This window comes from Cupressus sempervirens, chromosome 5 (assembly GCF_028749045.1).
Source record: "Cupressus sempervirens isolate cs-2001-9-10 chromosome 5, ASM2874904v1, whole genome shotgun sequence".
Lineage (NCBI taxonomy): Eukaryota > Viridiplantae > Streptophyta > Pinopsida > Cupressales > Cupressaceae > Cupressus > Cupressus sempervirens.
Window position 1 is genome coordinate 798641838 of NC_143122.1, and position 20568 is coordinate 798662405.

Sequence of the window (20568 nt, forward strand, 5' to 3'; positions counted from 1 at the left end):
TTAACATAATAATCAATTAATCTATCCAAAAAAACATGTCAAAAAATATTTTACATCCGTAAACCTATAAATTATTAAGTTTGACAATATTTTCTTATTAATTGAAAGATACATGAACCCTTTAAAATAGTAATAAGGTTTACAAACTCATAGTCAAGCAAGAATTAAAATTCATATAATACAAATTCAAAGATAAAAGGCCTTTTTTCCTGTGTTGAACAAAGCTAATTACAAAAAATAATAGTTCGATGAATGAAGCTACAAAAATGAGAAAGTTATAACATATCCGCCAAAGGTCCATTAGCAAAATTGTTCCAAAGGAAGCAACAACAAGCTATACCATGTAAATAGAAAAAATAAATTGTTTTTGTTTAAACTCCTCTGAAGTGTTCCTCCATTGACTCTATAATAACCATAGATAGCCCACTCAAACGAAAAGCCAATGAAAGGAAAGTAAGCTGTAGCATTCCTTCAAAACTAGTAGGCATACCCATTGAATACAACACAACTAATAATGCTATCTCCACAACCAGAACTACTAAACCCACATCGATTGCAAACCAGCTTAACTGAAACATATAAGCTGCTGCAAAGATACTCACCATGAAGAATCCTTCAGAGATACACAAAAGCACATAACCGATAAATAGAATTCTTTTTATAGGAAGGGCTGGCCCAATTCTCCTTGTATAGAGGACCCGCCCAAACTTACTGACCATTCCAACTAATATCGAAGCAAATCCAGACATTAGAAACATAGTAAAAGCAGTGGGTGCCCTTTTCTCAAAATGCATCAAAACCCACATTAAGAAGATTATGAAGATGGTTGATGTTATCATTGTATAGTAGGAAAATTTTTCTAGTGCTATAATAGCATTAGAGTGCTTCGCTATAACTAATTCTCGTTTTCTCTCATCAATCCCCAAAACTTCAATCCCTTGTTCAACTAGTCCTTGTTCAAGGTCTCTTTCACCATTGCTACTGATCAATGATGCCATCTACAAAATGTCTCCCATCAAAATTGTCAATTTACATACGCAAATTAAAAAAGAGAAAGGATTAAGAATCTGCAACTTTCAAACCTAAGGATAAAAAGATATATGACATGATGCTCATGTAATATTTTTTATTATTGAACACTGCACCTAAAATTTATTTAGAAACAATCAATTATTTTTTATTCTCTATAAAAAAAATGACTTATGTTACAACATATATTAAGATACACTTTCAAATTGTTGAACAAAATTGAATATTGATTTAAAAATGAATAGCTTAACCAACAAAAACACAACTCGCCATAACCAACCTTCTGAAGAACATAAGCGTCAATAATCAATACAGAATAGAAATTTATATTTTCAAATCTTAATTAAAACATGAAAGAAAATTGTAGATTTTATAGTCATGTCTATTTGATGTTAATTTTCCGTATTATTCTTAACCAACTGTATCTAGCTCACAAGTTACTGCTTGTAGCTTCCCATATCAATGTTTTAAATTAAAAAGCTTTCCAAGAATTCATTATCTTTCTCTAATAGTTTTCACGTCTTCTCAAACATAGACTTTTGGAAACGTGTTCTCACCTTTGCCGAAGAATTCACCTTGCAAGCTAAAGCTTAATAATAATGGATACACTTTCTAGCTCTTCGATGGTGCCACTCAATGGTCTTCAACACATGTGTACATCCCTAGAAGAATGGTGGTGGTAAGAGCAGTTCTTGAAGCTGAGCTAGTGAAGATGACTTAATCAACTACCAAAGTGGTGGAGTGTAGATAGTTGGAAATCAAAGAAGGCGCTGTAGCTGCCAAAGTATCCTAACAGGGAAGACCTTGAGTTAGTAATCAAGACCTTGAAGATATTTCCTCCAATTGTGTTTTTAGGGGACCCAAGGCACTTGCAGGATAGGCTGGCAGATGCTTCCCATGGAAAGACCTTTATCCTTCAAGGTGGGGACCATGCAGAGAACTTCAAGGAGCTCAATGCAAATAACATAATGATACTCTCAGAATTCTTCTGCGGATGGGTGCTGATCTTATGTTTGGAGGTCAAGTTCCTATTGTCAAGGTATGTAGAATACACAAAAAAATGTTTTTCATATTAGGGCATTGATATTGTACGTTTGTATTTCTGGTTATGTGTGGGGTTGCGGGTCACAATGGTCTTGTAGACCAAATTTCAGACGATTGTTATGATCTTGCTCGTATGATATAAATCAAAACTTCACTGTAAACTTATGCATTTTTGCTTAAGATACATGTTAGCAGTGGTCCTATTCTCTTGTTTAGTTATAGAGTCATTTCAGGCATTAAAACCCAGTATAAATGCTCTTAATCATCAATAGTGTTTTGGATTGTTCCTCTTGCAAGTACCCATTTCAAAATACCTATATCGGATCATGTACCTATAGTCTAGTGTATGCTTTTCATCACAGTTGTATTTTGGATTTTTCCTTCTGCATATAGCTATCTTGAATTGGCAAATTGTGATCGTCCACCGTGGGGTTTTTCCTCTTTGTATCTTTCATGCATATGTCACTTATTTGTCAAAAATATGCTAAACTACTAGACACTAAAACATGTTTCTCCAAACTTTTTTCATGTATGTAAAAATATCTATTCCAAAGTTTTATACTGTAATTTGAATTTCCTTTGAAAATTTGTCATCGTATATAAATATTTATCATTGTTGCTCATTGAATCCTTTTATTTATAATCTCTTAATTTTCTATCCCAATCTTGTTTATATCCTAAATTTAGGACCATCTAATGCAAAGGCCCTAAATCTTTTACATTTTGCACCCTTTTCAAGAATGAAACCTTTTGGAAAAGTTACTTTACTAATATCTCTTTACGACATCCTCTTGCTTTTAAGCTTTTAAGATCTAAAACTATCCTTATGGATATCAAGTAGGCAGATTGGCTGGACAATTAATGAAACCTCAATGTGAACCATTTGAAGAAGTAAATGGTGTAAAGCTTCCTAACTACAGGGGAGATAACATTAATGGAGATAACTTTGATGGAAAGTCATGAATTCCTGACTTGGAGAGAATTGTCAGGTGTTAATCCCAAGAAGCAACCACAATGAATCTGCTTCATGCTTTTGCAAAAGAAGGCTATGCTGCAATGCAACATGGCATTCAGTGGAATCAGAATTTTACAGAGCGTAGTGAACAAGGCAACAAGTATTTAGCTTTTTAATTGTTTGTGGGTTCTAAGGAACTGGCTTATACTGCTTTCAGCTAGCTGTTAGACTTACTGACTAATTTCATATGAGACAGCAGTCATTTAATTCAATTTAACTTGCTTCAGTCTTCCCATGAATCAAATGAGTCTTTAAAATGATAAGATTTTTGTCTTTTAGATGTAAATAGGTCATGTGATTCCTCAATTCGATAACCATACTGACTACCATAGTGTTATCGATGGTTAGTTTGCACGAGCTTTGTTGTAAAATTGATTCTGAAGTAAACTCTTCTTGTAATTAAATTTATGTGTTGCATGAGACTTGTTTGACCCCTAGAATATGAATTGTGAAAGTGTTTAGTTATAACTTATAAGCTATTACGTGACCTCCATGAAATCACACATCATAGAAAAGTTTTCAATTTAGCATATGGTTGTCAAACTATTAAATTTGGCTGCCTAGGTGCACATTTCTTTCATCTTAAAAAACCCAAAAAAATATGGGTATTGAGTACTTAGTATCTTGTTATCCTCCTCTTATAAAAGAAAAACTTGTCAACACAGGACCAAAAGATTGATGCTTTGTTTAGCGTGAAACTTTTAGTTCCACCATTTCTTAATTCATTTTTTTCAGGAAACTCAAAGTCAAGGCCATCATGCGCAATTATAGTCTCATGTTAGTGCATGATTAGTGGTAGGATCACACAGTTCAATAAAACAAAAATTTATTCCACAACTTGCTCAATTTTCATAACTCCATTTAGATGTGTGATGACTGCTGTTACAGACAGTTTAGTTTATTTCAATCAGCAATTAAGTAGTAGATGTTATAAGTCAGTCTTGAATGTAATAAAATAAGTATGATGGTTACACACTGCTGTAGTTTTTTTTTGGGGTAAAATATCAATAAAAATAAAGGATTATTCTTGTTGAGATATCCTCTGTTCTGAAACAGAGTTTTATGAATGCATTTTTATTTTCCTTTCCTATTTGAATTTGTTTGGTGTTAGCTAGTGTGATTCTATTTGCAGTTGCTGCTTCAACTTTTTTACATTTGGTATCAGAGCTAAAGGTGTTTGGAAGACAGCAGTATGGCAAACAACTTGCAAATTCTGGAGTTTGATGGAGTTGATTACCAATATTGGTTAATCAAGATGAAGACATTTTTCATTGGGAAATATTTTTGGGAGATCATTGAATTCGGATATGAAGAGCCTGCAGACTGGAATACTCTCCAGCCTAATGATAAGAGATTGAAGAAAGAAGCTAAGAAGAAGAATGTAATGGCATTGTTTCATATTCAGATGGCTCTTGAGAAAAGCTTGTTTCCCCAAATTGCTGATACACAAATACAAAAGAGGCCTAGAAGACTCTAAAAGATGTTTACCATGGCAACGATCAGATTAAGGTTGTGAAGCTACAAACCTTGAAAAGAGAATACGAGAACTTGAAGATGAAGGAGACAGAGAATGTGGGAGATTTCTGTGTGAGAGTGAAAGATGTGACTCATAAAATGACCACTTTGGGTGAACCTATGATTGAAGAGCAAGTTATACAAAAGGTATTAAGATCTCTAACCCCAAGATGGAATACTGTAGCAATTGTCATGGAAGAAAGCAAAAAGTTTAGCCACGATGGACTATGATGAATTGGTTGGATCTCTCATATCACATGAGAATAGAATAAGGGACATGTCTACCAGTGTTAATGAGAAGGCTTTTGCTTCCCAATTGCAAATTTCAAAGAATGATGGTGCTAGCAGCAACAATAACAAAAACAAAGGCTCAAGAAGGGGTCAAAATCAGAATTATTCAAGAGGAACCTGAGGAAGAGGAGGTGCTCAAGGAGGAAGAGGTAGAGGAAGATCTGATAAAAGGAACATCCAATGCTATCATTGCAATAAGTATGGACATTTTGAGAGAGAGTGTAGATTGAAATCAGGTATCAATAATGCAAATTATGCCCAACAAGATGAGGATCCTTCCTCAGGTAATTTATTTTTGTGTGATGGGAAAGGTGAGAGTAATGTGAATGATGTTTGGTATTTGGATTCTGGATGCTCTAACCATATCTGGTAACAAGGAAATATTTTCAAAGCTTGATGATAGTTACCGATCCAATATTACTCTTGGTAATAACAATACAATGGATGTTGTGGCCAAAGGAGCCATGGATATTCAGACAAAGGAAGGTATGAAAAGTGTTTAAGATATTTATTATTCTCCAACATTGAAGTATAATTTATTGAGTGTTGGGCAGCTATGTGAGAAGAATTATAGAGTGGTATTTGAGAACATGAAATGTACTATCTATGATAAGAATTAGAGAAATAAAGTGATTACAGTTGTTCCTATGACAAAAAATAGGATGTTTCCTTTGAAGTTTGGTGAGAATGACAATCAGCTTGTCAATATGGCTTATGACGATAAAAGTTGGTTGTGGCATCTCAGGTATGGCCATTTGAATTTAAATAGTTTGAAGAATCTAACATCAAATGCATTGGTTCTTGGATTGCCTAAGGTTGAAGAGCATAAACAGATTTGTGAAGGGTGTGCAAAAGGGAAGCATGCAAGAGAATCATTTCCAAAAGACAATGCATGGAGGGCCCAATACCCACTTTAGCTTATTCATTCAGATATTTGTGGTCTAATGCAAACACAAAGCTTGGGTAGGTCATCATATTTCATTACTTTTATTGATGATTACTCATGCATGTGTTGGGTATTTTTTTGAAGACTAAGGATGAAGCCTTTGATACATTCAAGAGGTTTAAAACTCATGTAGAGAATGAGAAAGGGAACACAATCAGAGATTTGAGAAAAAATTGTGGAGGAGAGTTTTGCTCAAAAGATTTTCAAAATTTTTGTGAGATGAATGGGATCAAACGACAACTCACAACTGCATACACACCTCAACAAAATAGAGTGGCTGAAAGGAAGAACCTTACTAAGATAGAAATGGCAAGGAGCATGTTACAAACCAAGGGTTTGAACAATTTTTATTGGGTTGATTCAGTTTCTACAGCTGTATATATTCTCAACAGGAGTCCTACAAGTGCCCTAAACAAGATGACTCCATATGAAGCATGGTATGAGAAAAGGCATAATGTAAATCATTTGAAATTTTTGGTTGTTTGGCTTATGTTTGCATCCCTGATTAGAATAGGCAAAAGCTAGATGCTACAAGTGAATCATGTATTTTTATGGGCTATAGTGAGGAAAGCAAAGCTTATAGATTATTCAATCCTATTACTAATAAGATTGTTGTTTCAAAGGAGATGTGATTTTTGATAAAGGGGGAGTTTATGGTCATCAAAAAAACCATGTTGAAAAGCCAAAATTAGTTTTGGATGATGATGTTATTGCTGATAATGATAATGAGCAGCCAGCTAATGGTTCTATTTCAAGATTACCAAGCCCACCAAGAAACTCCTCACCAATCCCAAGAGCAAGTCCATCGTCAAGTCCTCCAAGAAAGGTAAGAAGATTGAGTGATATCTATGAGAGGTGTCAAAATTAAGCACATGAAGAAGATCCAATAGGTGAGATAGTAAATTTTGCATTACTTGCTAAAGCTAATTTTGAGCCATCAAGTTTTGAAGATGCATGTGCTAATGAAATTTGGATGCAAGCAATGAATGAAGAGATGGATTCCATTCATAGGAATGAGACATGGGAGCTTGTCAATCTTCCACATAAGAAGAAGAAGATTGACACAAAATGGGTCTACAAGACCAAGTATAATAGTGATGGGAGTGTTGAATGACACAAGGCAAGATTGGTTGCTAAAGGTTTCACTCAATGGTATGGCATTGATTATGAAGAAACTTTTGCACCAGTAGCAAGACAAGAAACTATTAGGATGCTAATCTCTCTTGCAGCTCAAAAGAAATGGACTATTCATCACATGGATGTGAAAAATGCCTTCTTGAATGGGTACTTAGAAGAAGAGGTATATGTGGGATAGCCACAAGGTTTTGAAATTCAAGGCAAAGAAGGTCATGCCTACAAGTTGAAGAAGGCTTTGTATGGCCTCAAGCAAGCACCACGTGTATTGTATGCAAGAATTGATGGATATTTTCAGTAGAATGGCTTTCAAATAAGTACGAGTGAACCTACCCTTTACTACAAACAAGAAGGTAATGATATTCTCATTGTGAGTTTGTATGTTGATGATTTGCTATATATGAGTAGTAGTTCAAAGATGAAAGATGAATTCAAAGTTGCTATGATGAATGAGTTTGAGATGAAAGATTTAGGTTTCATGAAGTATTTTCTTGGCATGGAGGTTTATCAAGGTAAAGATGAAATTTTTATTTGTCAAGAAAAGTATGCAAAAGATATGTTGAAGAAATTTGATATGGCTGATTGTAAACCTCTTTCCACTCCAATTGCTCATGGAGTTGCATTATGTAGAGATGATGGTGCTTAAATTGTTGATGAGACATTATACAGGACCATTGTGGGGAGTTTGATGTTTTTAACTCACACAAGGCCTGATATTGCTTATTCAATTTCATTGGTTTCAAAGTATATGACAAATCCATCAGAGGAACATATGAAGACAGCCAAGAGAATTTTGAGGTATGTGAAAAGCACAATAGATTTTGGCATTCACTATTCTTCTAATAAGTTTGAGCTTGTTGGCTTTAGTAATTTAGATTGGGGAGGTAGTTTGGATGACCGAAAATCTACATCTGGTAACTGTTTTTCTTTGGGTTCCAGTTTAATCACGTGGAGTTCAAAGAAGCAAAGTATGGTTGCTCTCTGTTCTATAGAAGCAGAATATGTTGCGGTCACTTCAGCTGGCACAAAAGCTTTATGGCTTAGAAAGCTTCTTGAAGAAATTGGAAAGATACAGGTTCAACCTACTGTGATCTTTTGTGACACTATAAGTGCCATTAAATTGGCCAAGAATCTGTTAGAATTCTTTAGAATAACTGAGAGGGGGGGGGGGGAGGGGGGTGAATTAGTTATTCAAGGTCCAAATGCCCTAATAAAACTTTTTCACTAAATGTAGTGAGCCCATAAATCTTTTATCCATCCAAGCTTAAATCAACCATATTATCAAGTTACAGTAAATCAACATGCAAAGATAAAACATGCAAGATCAACACATGACACAATGATTTACGTGGAAACCCAATTTGGGAAAAACCACCAGTAACATGCTACTTGTTTCTCACTCTTCTAAAGTGATGCCCTATTAAAGGCTTACAACACACTGTTAAATGTGACCTTGTTAGAGGATTTCACCAAATTGTTAGGAATGGGCCTGGTTAAAGGACTTTAGAACATTCACTTGGAATGTCACCCTGTTAAAGGATTTATCTCATGGCTATCAAACCAACCTAAGTCCATAGGATTTAAACTAACTGTTACAATTGCTAGAAAGTAACGATAATGGCTTTTTGATCTGATACAACTTACAACATACTTTGCAGATTTCAGATCACACTTTCAGTTCAATCCTTTTTGCTTGGCTTTTATCATTTCAGCTCTGATTGCTTGTCTTCCTCTCAAGCTTCGTCTCCTTGAGTCTGCTTACTCATTATACCAATGCATTCATATCAGGGGTCTTTCTATTGAAACAGAGTAACTATGCTCTCTTTCCTTTTTAGCACCTCCTTCAGCACTTTACGCTTTCATGCTTGACCGCCCCTCTACACTTATTTTTCATTAACTTATGACTTCTTAAATAGAAATTTGATTTTCCTTTGCCGCTCAATTCTCCTTCTCTAATTTTTAGGGTTTCAAGATGGATTAGGTAGGATACAATGTATCTACCCCATATCTTGTTCTCTTCTAGAAACTTCGCCAGTTGTATCCTTAAAAATGTTCTACATGGTGTTTTGTGCCACCAGCTCATCATTCTTATCTTCCATTTAATTCACAAACTTCTAGATAACAACCTTGTTGGCTTAGATCTGGCGAATTTTTGATCTTCGAAATAATGCAGCAACTTGGCATTATTGATTTTACTGATGCTCGACACCTCTGTGTTATTCAGCACTTGTATTTGCTCGGCACCTGTATCTTGCTTGGCACTTGATTCTTGCTCGACATCTTTATCTTAATCGGCATCTGAAGTTCACTCAGCATCTGAATTTTACTCGGCATCTGAAGTTCACTCGGCATCTGAATTTTACTCAGCATCTGAAGTTCACTCGACATCTGAATTTTACTCGGCATCTGAATTTTACTCGGCTTTAACTAAAAATTTGCTCGGCTCTTACTAACTTGCTCGGATCCTTCTTACCAATGAACTTAGTTGAGCTTTACAAAAGACTTGGCTAAAACCTTACATCTTTGATATGTTTCAGTGTGCCCTTTCTCTGTGTCTTATAGTATGTCATCAACACACTTTTTCATCAGTGGCTTAGCTGATCCTTGTACTTCATTACAACATCATAACTTCAACCTTTTTCTAGGTGTTCTAGTTACATCTTATTGATTGTCACCACCTTGTCAATCAACTAATTGATAGTATTTGGATCACTAAAGTAGTTGTCATTTTTGCAAGTAGCAAGTTTGACATCAATGACAAAACAATGATTGAGAACATTCTTTACCAGTTCCATATATCATTTCAACAACTTTCCTCATGATCATTTCAATCATTTCCAACAGAATCCGGTTCATCATAGCAGAACCAAACACTTTGATCTGAAACAACATTTCATCAGAGATTTGGTACAAAATAAAGTGCTTGAGTTGAAGTACATCAACACAAAGGAGAAAATCGCAGACATCTTCACAAAGGCAGTTGCAAAAGATAAATTTTTAGCACTCAGAGATCGAATTGTTAGTCCTCTCAGCATCAAGGGGAGTATGAAGATTGATGCTCTGTTCAGAGTGAAACTTTTAGTTCCACCATTTCTTAATTCAGTTTTTTTCAGGAAACTCAAAGTCAAGGTCATCATGCGCAATTATAGTCTCATGTTAGTGCATGATTAGTGGTAGGATCACACAGTTCAATAAAACAAAAATTTATTCCACAACTTGCTCAATTTTCATAACTCCATTTAGATGTGTGATGACTGCTGTTACAGACAGTTTAGTATGTGTTTCTCCACCGTAGGACTCTGTCATTCTTCCAGTTTATTTCAATTAGCAATTAAGAAGTAGATGTTATAAGTTAGTCTTGAATGTAATAAAATAAGTATGATGGTTATATGCTGCTGTAGTTTTTTTTTTTTTTGGAGTAAAATATCAATAAAAATAAAGGATTATTCTTGTTGAGATATCCTCTGTTCTGAAAGAGTTTTATGAATACATTTTTATTTTGCTTTCCTATTTTGAATTTGTTTGGTGTTAGCTATTGTGATTCTATTTGTGGTTGTTGTTTCAATTTTTCTATAGGACCAAGTTGAAAAAGGAAATGTTTAGTTCATTATTACAGCGATCCAGTCCCCCGTCCATATTTTGGAAGGTAGTTTGTCTAGAAATGAAACTAATGTCACATCATGTTGTGTATTTCAAGAATGTTTTTAAGGGATCATGCATTTTTGTAAGTTCAATAAGATTGGGGAACTTTAGTCTAACTTTGAACATCAAACACTAGAATTTTGATATAAATTATAAAGTGCTTCATTTCAATTAATTTTATATATATTCAAGTGAATCGCTTCTTATAATTTCACTTAGTTCTGTCAGAAATCTAGTGCAATCTTTAATTGGCTTGGGGTTGAAGATATCGTGGCCTAATTAGGGAAGAATAGACTGTAGAGTCATAGACAAATAGTGCATGTAAATAAGAAGCTTTGAACTTTTGGTGAAAAGATCCTGGCACTGCTCTTTATTTCAGCAAAATACATAGAGATATTAATAATATATGAATGGTAATTTGTTTACCGAATTTTCTACCCTTTTTTTCCCAAAATCTTAGGATCTTTGGCTGACTATCAGCATGCTTTGGTCTCAAATTCTCTTTTCATTTGTGCAGAAAACTATGAATCTTTTCATTTTAGAATACACCACTTTAAAGTATTGATATTCTCAACTCACTGCTACTGAGCACTGTTTGGATATCGATTCTTTAAATGCATGTAGATCAAGAATGGACATTCTATAAGTTCTTATAAAAAATTCGATGTATTTCTTTATATTTTAGAAAGTGATGATCGTTTTGGATATTGTAATCAAACGGATAGTTCATGTTGAGAAATCTGATGTTGATCCAATTGATCATCCAGTTCATTGAGCTGAAGACTTTCCATGCAGATAATCATGCACATGTTCAGTGTCATGCCTTTCATGCGAGGATATTTTTGTTTAGAGGTCTTGGGGATAAAATTATGACTTGCAGTTTGTTTTTCCAGTAGTTTAAATTTGTGAATGACACATAAGCACTCCCATGTGGAGTTAGCGCATAATGCAGCTTTAGTTTGATGTTTAGACTCTACCACAATTTTCAATATTAGCATGTAATTATGGACAATATATATAATGTTCTATGATCTCAAACTCCTGTGGCAAGCAGTTAATTAAACATTGCACTGCTGTAAATTTCAAGACAGCAAGTTTTTAAATTGGGATTGATTCTATGATATGCATATTACGATAATAGATAGTTTCTATTTACTCTCGCTTCCATCTTATTGTAATGGTCACTCTTTTTGTGTAATGTTTCCATAAGCTCCTCTTGTTCGTTATGGAAACTTTCATTTTCACTCTATAAGAATGTTTCTTTTCTATTTCCTCTCTTGTTCATTATAGAAACATTCTCTTATGTCTTATATATATAGATCATTCACGATATTTGTTTATTAACACATTCATTATTTTGCCATAATATGTTACCAAAGAAAATTCTTGGCCTCTTCGAAAAAAAATTAGTTCTTTTTCGTAATTATTAGTTCAAAAATTTTGAAATATTTGCCCGAGTTTGTTCAAAATTTGCATTTTTTTATACTCCAAACCTGACTAGGGATTCAGTGTCCAATTTTTCCTGCAATTTTCTTTGTGCAAAATCTGCCTTTTATTCCACATCCAGTCTCTGTTCAAGTACTCTGCAATTTTTTGCAACTTTTTATTCCGAATAAGGTTCTTTTGAAAACCCATGATTCTTGAGTCGGATTAACAAAACGTTACATATTCTTGGTGGGTTTTTGCAGATTTCAACTAGGTTAGTCTTGCTTTTTCTGGGTGCATCATTTTTTCATGACTCGATTTTTGAGCTAGCAGAATCAAAATCTAACAGTAGATTATAAGTGGATTTTTTGAGCTCTTATTTGGCCTAAAGTTCATGCCATCTCAGTTTTTTCATGCTTTTTCATTAAAAAATGTGTAATGGCATCTCTCACCAATCTTATGCTCGAAGACAATCAATGATTTAATGGAAAGAGCTACAACACCTAGAAGTAGAGAATGACGACGATCTTTGAGTACTGTCACCTTGAGGTGCTTGTTCTAGGTATTGAGATTCATCCTACCATAGTCAATGCTGCCACAAACCAACATTGGAGAACATGCAAACATCTCTGATCAACCAAAGCTTCCTTTTATGCTTTCTGATGACATGCAAATTTATGTTTTTTAAGGTAGATTGACCATTAAGGGAGGGTATTACGATATTAGATAGTTTCTATTTACTCTCTCTTCCATCTTTTTTCTAATGGTCGCTCTTTTTGTAAAGTTTCCATCAGAGTAACGAGACTTGCTACGAGTCGAGTGAGTCATCCGCGTCTGCGAGTTGAGTTACCTTAGTCGGGTCAAAATGACCCGTGACCTTGACTCGGCAGGTCAACTAAGCTGATTTGGTTGACTCAACTGGGCAACTCGGCTGATTTTTTATTTTTGTTTTCAAAATATCTTAATAATCTAAAATTTACCTTTGTACTTACATAATCGATCTATGTTATGTATGTGATCAAATTACCTTCTATTTAAGCTTTATTGAATAATGGATGCATGGAATTAATTAAAATACTTAAAAATCTCTAAATTTCAAGGGTTTTATCACTTTGCCAACTCACAGGCAAGTTCGAGTTGGGTCACGAGTCGAGTTACCTATGCCGAGTCTGAGCCGGGTGCGAGTCTCGTTACTTTGGTTTCCATAAACTCCTTTTGTTCATTATGGAAACTTTCTTTTTCACTCTACAAGAATGTTTCTATTTCCTCTCTTTTGTTCGTTACAGAAACATTCTCTCATATCTTGTATACATAGATAATTCATGATCTTTGTTTAATAACACATTCAATATTTTACCATAATAATGTGTGCAGTGTAATCTTTCAATGCTGTGATGTTTTTCCTGAGAAGGTTGGAAAATGCCTCTAACCAAAGGCATAATGTAATGGATCTAGAATATGAATAAAGAAGATTTATGTAATTGTGTTAAAATCTTTTATTTGTGTTCCCATGTTTTTTCAGATCTACACCTCAAACACCAAGAGTTAAGCACAAAAGGAAGCAAAAGACATGCTATAAGTTATAACTAGCTACAATACAATGGCATGAATATTCATTTTTTTCCCGTCAATGATCTATATGTAGTGTTTGCTAATATTTCTTCAATGATACAACTCATTCATTACTTGAAGAATTGTCTTTTTGGACTTCTAACTTTCTGTGTTGTGTTTTCTTCAAGATGGATGGTATTTAATAATTAACAAAATATATACAAGATGGATGGTATTTTAGTGATTGACAAAACAGATACAACTCTCCATTTCTATTGGTGGAAGTAATTTTAATTTCCTTGTACAGTCATCTATTGGAAAATCATTGGAAATGATTTGAAATGTCATAAATTTGGGTAGAATTTTACAAATAATGAAGAATTAATAGATAGTGCATTCTGAACAGTATTTAAACTTAAGTTTTCATATAAGCATGATCTATTCTATTATTTTCAGATGACAACCTAAACTTATGTCGATATTATTTTTAGACATTATTTTGGGATAATAATTGGTAATTTTCTGCTAGAAGTGATAAGAAGATTTGGCTTTAGTGAGAAATGGGTGGATTGGATCAAGTGTTCTATTGAGGGCCCCAAATACTCTGTATTGATTGATGGGGTAGCCCAAGGTTTCTTTACATCATCTAGGGGAATAAGACAAGGGAACCCTATATCCCCTTTCTTGTTTATCATTGTGGTAGAAGCCTTGGGCAAGGCTATCTAGCTTCAAAAACAAATAGGCTGATGGATAGGCATGGAAATATGTATAGGAATGGAGAACATCACTCATCTCCAATTTGCTGACAAAATTCTATTAGAGAAAGCTTGCAAAGTAGAGGCAAGGTGCATCAAGAGAATGTTGGATTCTTATACTAAGGCCTTGAGCTAGAGTATCGAGTAGGCTGATTCAGAGGTGTTCTTCCCCATGGTTAGCTGACCTAGCTGGAATTCTGAATATCATACCAATCTCCTTTCTAGGTAAGTTTCTAGATTTACCCCTATTTGGTGGTATTAACAAATTTTTCTACTAGGAAAATTGCAAGACCAAGATGGATTTATGGAAGGGGAAGTGGTTCCCCTAGGTAGGCAAGATACTCTTCATCAACATTGTCTTGTTTACAATTCCAATCTACTCTATGTCTTGCTTAAAACTATTGGACTTACAAGTCTCATTATTATTAAGTTTTTAAATTGGTGTTGTCATTGATTGGCAACCGATGAAGGAGGACGTAGTTGTTACAAGGTAACACAACCATCAGTAGAACAATGAATTGATATACACACGTATAGTAATAGAACCTTAGCTACCACTAACAGATAGGCATGAAAGTTAGTTGATCACGGATCATATAGGGAGTGAGTCATGATGGATGTGACAAGACGTAAGGTCAGTGGGAGTTGATGCGACTAGAGTAGAGATCGAAGTGGTGGTAGCAAGCAAGGACAAAGGCTATGCAATAGGCTCATAGATGGACTGGCAAGGCTACCAATCTAGAACCTACGAGTAGGGGTCATAGGTTTTTTGTGAACAGCTCGGGCATGAATTCAAATTGAAAAATGAGCGGGATTTTGTTTTTGGGCAATCATGCCCTAATAGTGCAGAGTGTATAAAGGCACTCAGACTTCATTAATGAAGTGGAAGATGCTTGAAAAAGAAGTAGAGTGTTGTTGCAGCCAAGAGAGTGAGCAGCATTTTGTTGTTTGAAGTGCAAGCTAGTGAAGAGAATAGTTGCAGAGGGAAGTGTAACAATGGACAGGTTGTTTTGAACAACAAAGACAGAGGTGAGACTGAAGGGCTCATGAGACAAGAAGAGGAAAGAGAAAAATTAGAGAATCTTCAAGGATATGTGATAGAGATCTACAAGGCAAGATAGTGATGTTTATAGATCAAACACTTAGATCCCTTTCTCAATATTGCATCTATTTGTAAGCCTTTAACAAGGAAAGCTTCAATAATAAGCTTTTATACATCCTCTAAAAAGATGTCTCTTAGAAAGAGATTTGTAAATCCTCTAACCAGGTAGCTTTTATAGGCTCCTGTAGCCCTAACAAGTTATATATACATTCCTAATAGGATGTGTTCCTAAAAGAAATAGTTGTAGCTCTTAACCAAGTAACTTTTTACATGCATTATAAGGGTTGGTGAGTATATTACTCCCATCGTGGTTTTCATACTCTTATCAAGGGTTTCCATGTACAAATCAATGTGTCACTTGATGTATGCTTTGATATGTGAGTTTGTATGCTTTTATTTAACTACTTTCATTGGTGAGACAATTAGTGTTAGGAATCTATGTGTTACCACAACTAACCAGTAGAAAAGTTCATACCGATTTGCCCAACCTCTTCGTACTGGTTGGGACCAACAAAAAGTACCAAAATCAGTGGTGGATAGTCTTAGACAAATTATGAGAAGGTTCATATGAAATGGACGAGATGATCTCCACAAGATTAGTTTGTTGGCTTGGGATAGTATTTGTCATCATGTTAATGCCAAAGGAGTTGGCATTGGGAGTTTACACAGTATGAACATTTCTATGGGGGATAAACTAGTCTAGAGCATATATAAAGATAGCAAAAAGAAATGGGTACAGATAATCCAAAATAAATACTTGGACTCAAGTGACCCTGTCAAAATTTTGAGCATACAGAACCCTACTTCAGGTTCGTCCATATGGAATTTCATCACAAAATGTAGGCAAGTGATTACTAGGTTCATTACATGGGAAGTTAATGATGTGAGGAATGCCTAGTTTGGGGAAGATTCTTGGGAAACCTTGCTCTAATAAACATGATAGACATGGACATAATCACCAAAGAAACCAAATTACATTGGGGGAGTAAGATTAAAATTTTTGGAAGAGTAAGCCAATAGAATGGTGTCCAAATTTGGGAATGGATGTCCTTGGAGGATATACAAGCCCCAAAAGAACAAAAGGAAACACTTTATGAAACATTTTCTTCACGAATATTTTTCTGGGAAGATAAATGAAATATTATTAGGTGGGATGCCTCTTGGACTAGTGATTACAAAGTGAAACTAGGGTACAAAGCTTTAGAAACAATAGCCCCCCAACCTAATTGGCCCACAAACCTTCTCTAGGGAAAGCATTGTAGCACTAGATTTGAGGCCTTCACTTGGCTTTCAATTCAAGGGAGGATTTTAAAACAGGACTAATTGAATAGATTTGGCATCAAAGGCCAAGGTAGATGCCCCCTTTGTAAGAAAAGTGAGGTAAATGCTAATCATATCCTTTTAACGTGTCCTTACACTAACTACTATTGCAACAGTTTGCAACACAATTTGGATTGAGCCTCTCCCAAACATCAGACCTTAGAAGCCTAGTTTTGTATGTGGCTAGAGAAGAGATGTTTGAGTGCTTTCTCTAGCCTATGGAAAGTTATTCCATCCAAAATTGTGTGGGAACTTTGGAAAGAATCAAATAAAAGGATTTTCAGAGATAAAGCCTTACCCAAAGAACTTGTAAAGAAGATTGAAGGTTTGGTCATGAAGCCTATCAACACAATTGCTACAACGTTTAGAAAGTGTGTATTCTTGTCCTGGGATGACAAGATTTCAAATTTATTCCCTTTTCTATTGGTCCCCAAATTAGTTGGTCCTTCATTAGAAGATGAGAAGCATCAACACCGACAAAATACGCAATGGCTGCTCCCTAAGGAAGGTTGGGTCAAAATAAATTTTGATGGTGCAACCATTGGAAATCTAGGACCTAGTAGTATTGGTGTAAGCATCAAAAACTGTCCAGGAGAAACCTTGTAGGCATTCAAGGAGGCTATTGGTGTCAGGACTAATAAAAAAGTTGAATTCAAGGTTTTTGCCAAAGATTGGAATTGGCCTCACAAATGGCCTTTCGTTGAGTCCACCTTGAAGGAGACTTGATGCCAACGATCAATGAGGTTAGGGCAAAGACTGCTCAAGATTGGTGTTTACAGAAATGGGTTGGATGCATCATCTCACCTTTAGAAACCTTTGAAGACTTCAAAATAGATCACATTTTTAGAGAGGGAATGGTATGGTTGATTAACTTGCTAAGCAAGCTTCAATGGAAGCTGAGTAGATTGGATCCTGTGTAGCTTTTGATTCTTGGCATATTTTTCTGCAAGTGTAATCATTTCAATTAGGATAGGGGAATGAAAATAGGAAGTAGAGGCAATATGTTTTGTAAAGCATGATGACTTGGCGCTCATAATTCCTCCTCTCCTTGGCATATGTGCATTAGTGGGCCAAGTGGTTGATAGGTATGCCCAGTTGAAAAGGCACATTCAACTGCATTAATGTTTGATATGATTGAGAGGTACACCTCATCCCCCGAGTAATTAATGAAAGATCGCACTTAGGATTTCAATCAATTTGAAAAATTTTAATGACTTGTGGGAAGTGCCTATTTAACCACGCAATTATCGATAGTTGTGTCACTTTGCTGCTAAAAGAATATGAAAAAAAAGGAGAGGATAGATGCTTCGCATTGTTTGGAGTCTTTTGTCAATATGGTCACTTTCTTGGGCGAGGTTTTAGACGAGGTTTCTATGAACGCTCAACCTTAGACGGGCCCTATCATCCTGTATGCCATGAAGGAGGTTTTGGGGCAAGAATTTATCTACACCCACCATAGGTGTAGAGTGAACATTAATATTATAGGGATGTTCCTTGCGCTAGTTCTCACTAGAGGGATTCCGAAAAGCCACATGAAGAATTTGTGGCAAAGAGTTTTCAAGCATAAATACTTGGGAGAAATTAATAGTCTTAAATAATGTGGATAATGAAGGGAAGGTTCTAGTGGCACAATAATATTATCTGGGCCTAGACAAGGGCTACTATAGAGAGGTAAGGAGATTCCCTATTGATTTTTCTATTAAAATGGAAATGTTAGAGAACCATTCAGGGAGTCTAAACGGGAAATTAATGTTCTTGCAAATTGTGGCCTCTCTTCTCCCCCCCTCCCCCAACATCCGTGGATTAGTTCCTAGGGCACCATGAGTGTGAGGGATTTGGATCTCTTGAAGGTGAGAATTTAGCCCTAAAGGACTTGAGCTTTCCTAGTTTCCTAAGTGTGGGGAGGATTGGTATGCTAAGGATACAAGAGAGGTGGAGGAAATTTCTCGATGCCCTAGGCACGAGATTTAAAAGGAGAATGCACAATCAAGGCTGGAGTAGCTCATGCTAAAGCGATGAAGTTGTCTCGGCAAGGGATTCCCGCTAAGTGGCATGAGGTCTCCTTCAAAGACATTTCTCCTAAGTTTTGGCTATGGATAATGGGTAATGATCGGTGCACTGGGTCTTTATTGGTTCCCTCTAGTTTTCTCTGTTTTTAATGATTTCATACTTTAGATAGCTTTTGTATAAAGCCTAGCATATGTATAGGTAGTCTACCATGTTATTATTCAAATGTGTTAATGTTTGGACGGATTTTGTTAAGGGTCAAAGGGTCTTGAAGTTTTTTGTCTCCTCTAGTTTCTTTTTTTGGGTTGCTAGGATCTATATAGTCTCCATACTTGTAGCTCTGCCACCATGAATATCTAGTATTATCATGTAAATCTCTTTTTGAAGCAATTTAATAGGAGTTGGCCCTATCTAGCTATCAACTTATCCAAAAGCAAAACTAATATGTAATTTTCTTGATATTTCAACTTTACAATGATAATTTCATATGATTTAATCATGTGAATTTTATAATGATTTTTATATCTTATGTTGATGTCATTTATATAGTTATGTTATATGACGATGATGCCATAATTTAATTACTATTTACCTGTTATATTCAATATCATTATTTTATTTTATTTTGATTATTGGGCAGTGACCTGCTAATATAGTTTCGAGTGTGTCTGAATTGTTGTAGGATGAAGGAAAGAGTGTGGTTGAGGTAGAGGAGGCTAGCTCCTCGGTAGTGATGGGTATGGATGAATTGGTTGCACGAACACACCACGTAGTAATCTATTGGTTGATGTCAACATTTATCTCTTCTTTATCTCAAGTGATCAAATGTGGAAGTTAATATGAATAAATTATTCTCTTTCTTTCATTCATTTTTATTGTGGACCACCAGGGAAGGGTAGAAATGAATTTTTTTAATTTTTAATTAATATATATGGGAGGGATGTTGATGTGGACCACTAGGGAATGGTAGAAATCAAAAAGTTATTTTCTTTCTAATTGTCAATTGATATATAGATTTAAATGCTTTGGCCAGTTATTTCTACATATGCTTTCTTAATATGCTTGTTTATGTTTCATCTCCTTGCCACATCCATGATTATGCTCTAATGTTAGGCATATGTTCTTTGTAGTTAGTTTCACAGCTGCACTAGATCCGTCAGATCCACTAGTTTTGGGTTTCTAGGCTTTTAAGGCAAGGTTGATGCATTCTTCATGTTAAGAAGATCCTTGGGGAGCTAACCACTTCATAGTTGGGCAGAAAAGTGCCTGGGCTACACTTCCATCTTAATTAGCTGATGGACAGATGTTCAAGAGCTCATGGGATAGGGACTTCTAGATGGACAGTTTTCTGAGTGCCTATGTATTATGTACCATGGAATACTTACATTTGATGCATTTGATCCTATGTAATCATGATTTATCATGTTGTATTTGGAACACTTGATGAGTAGGTTGGCATCATTGCATATGATCATTAAAACATTATGTTATGCTATGGCATAATGTTCACATTTTATGCATATTTTCCTCTTTGTGGAATTAATAAATCTTGTTCACTAATCTATTGGGTATATCAACTTTGACTCTTATTCGACTTATCCACATTTTATGAAATTTGCTGATGTGGTATGATTACAAGATATGCAACCTTTACATCAATCTAATTTCTCTCTATAACAAAATTGACTGGATGTCATTTACTGCTTTGTCCACAAGCAAATAGACAAGACCAAAATCATTTTTCCAGTTATGGCGCTGTCATGCAGCTCTTGTTTTTAATTGGAAAGTCATT

At 35.2% G+C, this 20568-nt stretch overlaps 1 long non-coding RNA gene across 8 annotated transcripts; it reads left to right on the forward strand.

Moving 5' to 3' along the window:
* Window positions 1-1554: 1554 nt before the first annotated feature.
* On the forward strand, window positions 1555-20338 carry LOC149558342 (uncharacterized). Of its 8 annotated transcripts, none has more exons than XR_016365020.1 (2): window positions 1555-2068; window positions 19907-20338. It is a non-coding gene; the product is annotated as an uncharacterized LOC149558342 (long non-coding RNA). The 8 variants fall into 8 exon arrangements; XR_016365023.1 differs by having other exon boundaries at window positions 19911-20338; XR_016365019.1 differs by lacking the exon at window positions 19907-20338 and adding an exon at window positions 11384-11781.
* The last annotated feature ends 230 nt before the right edge of the window (window positions 20339-20568 follow it).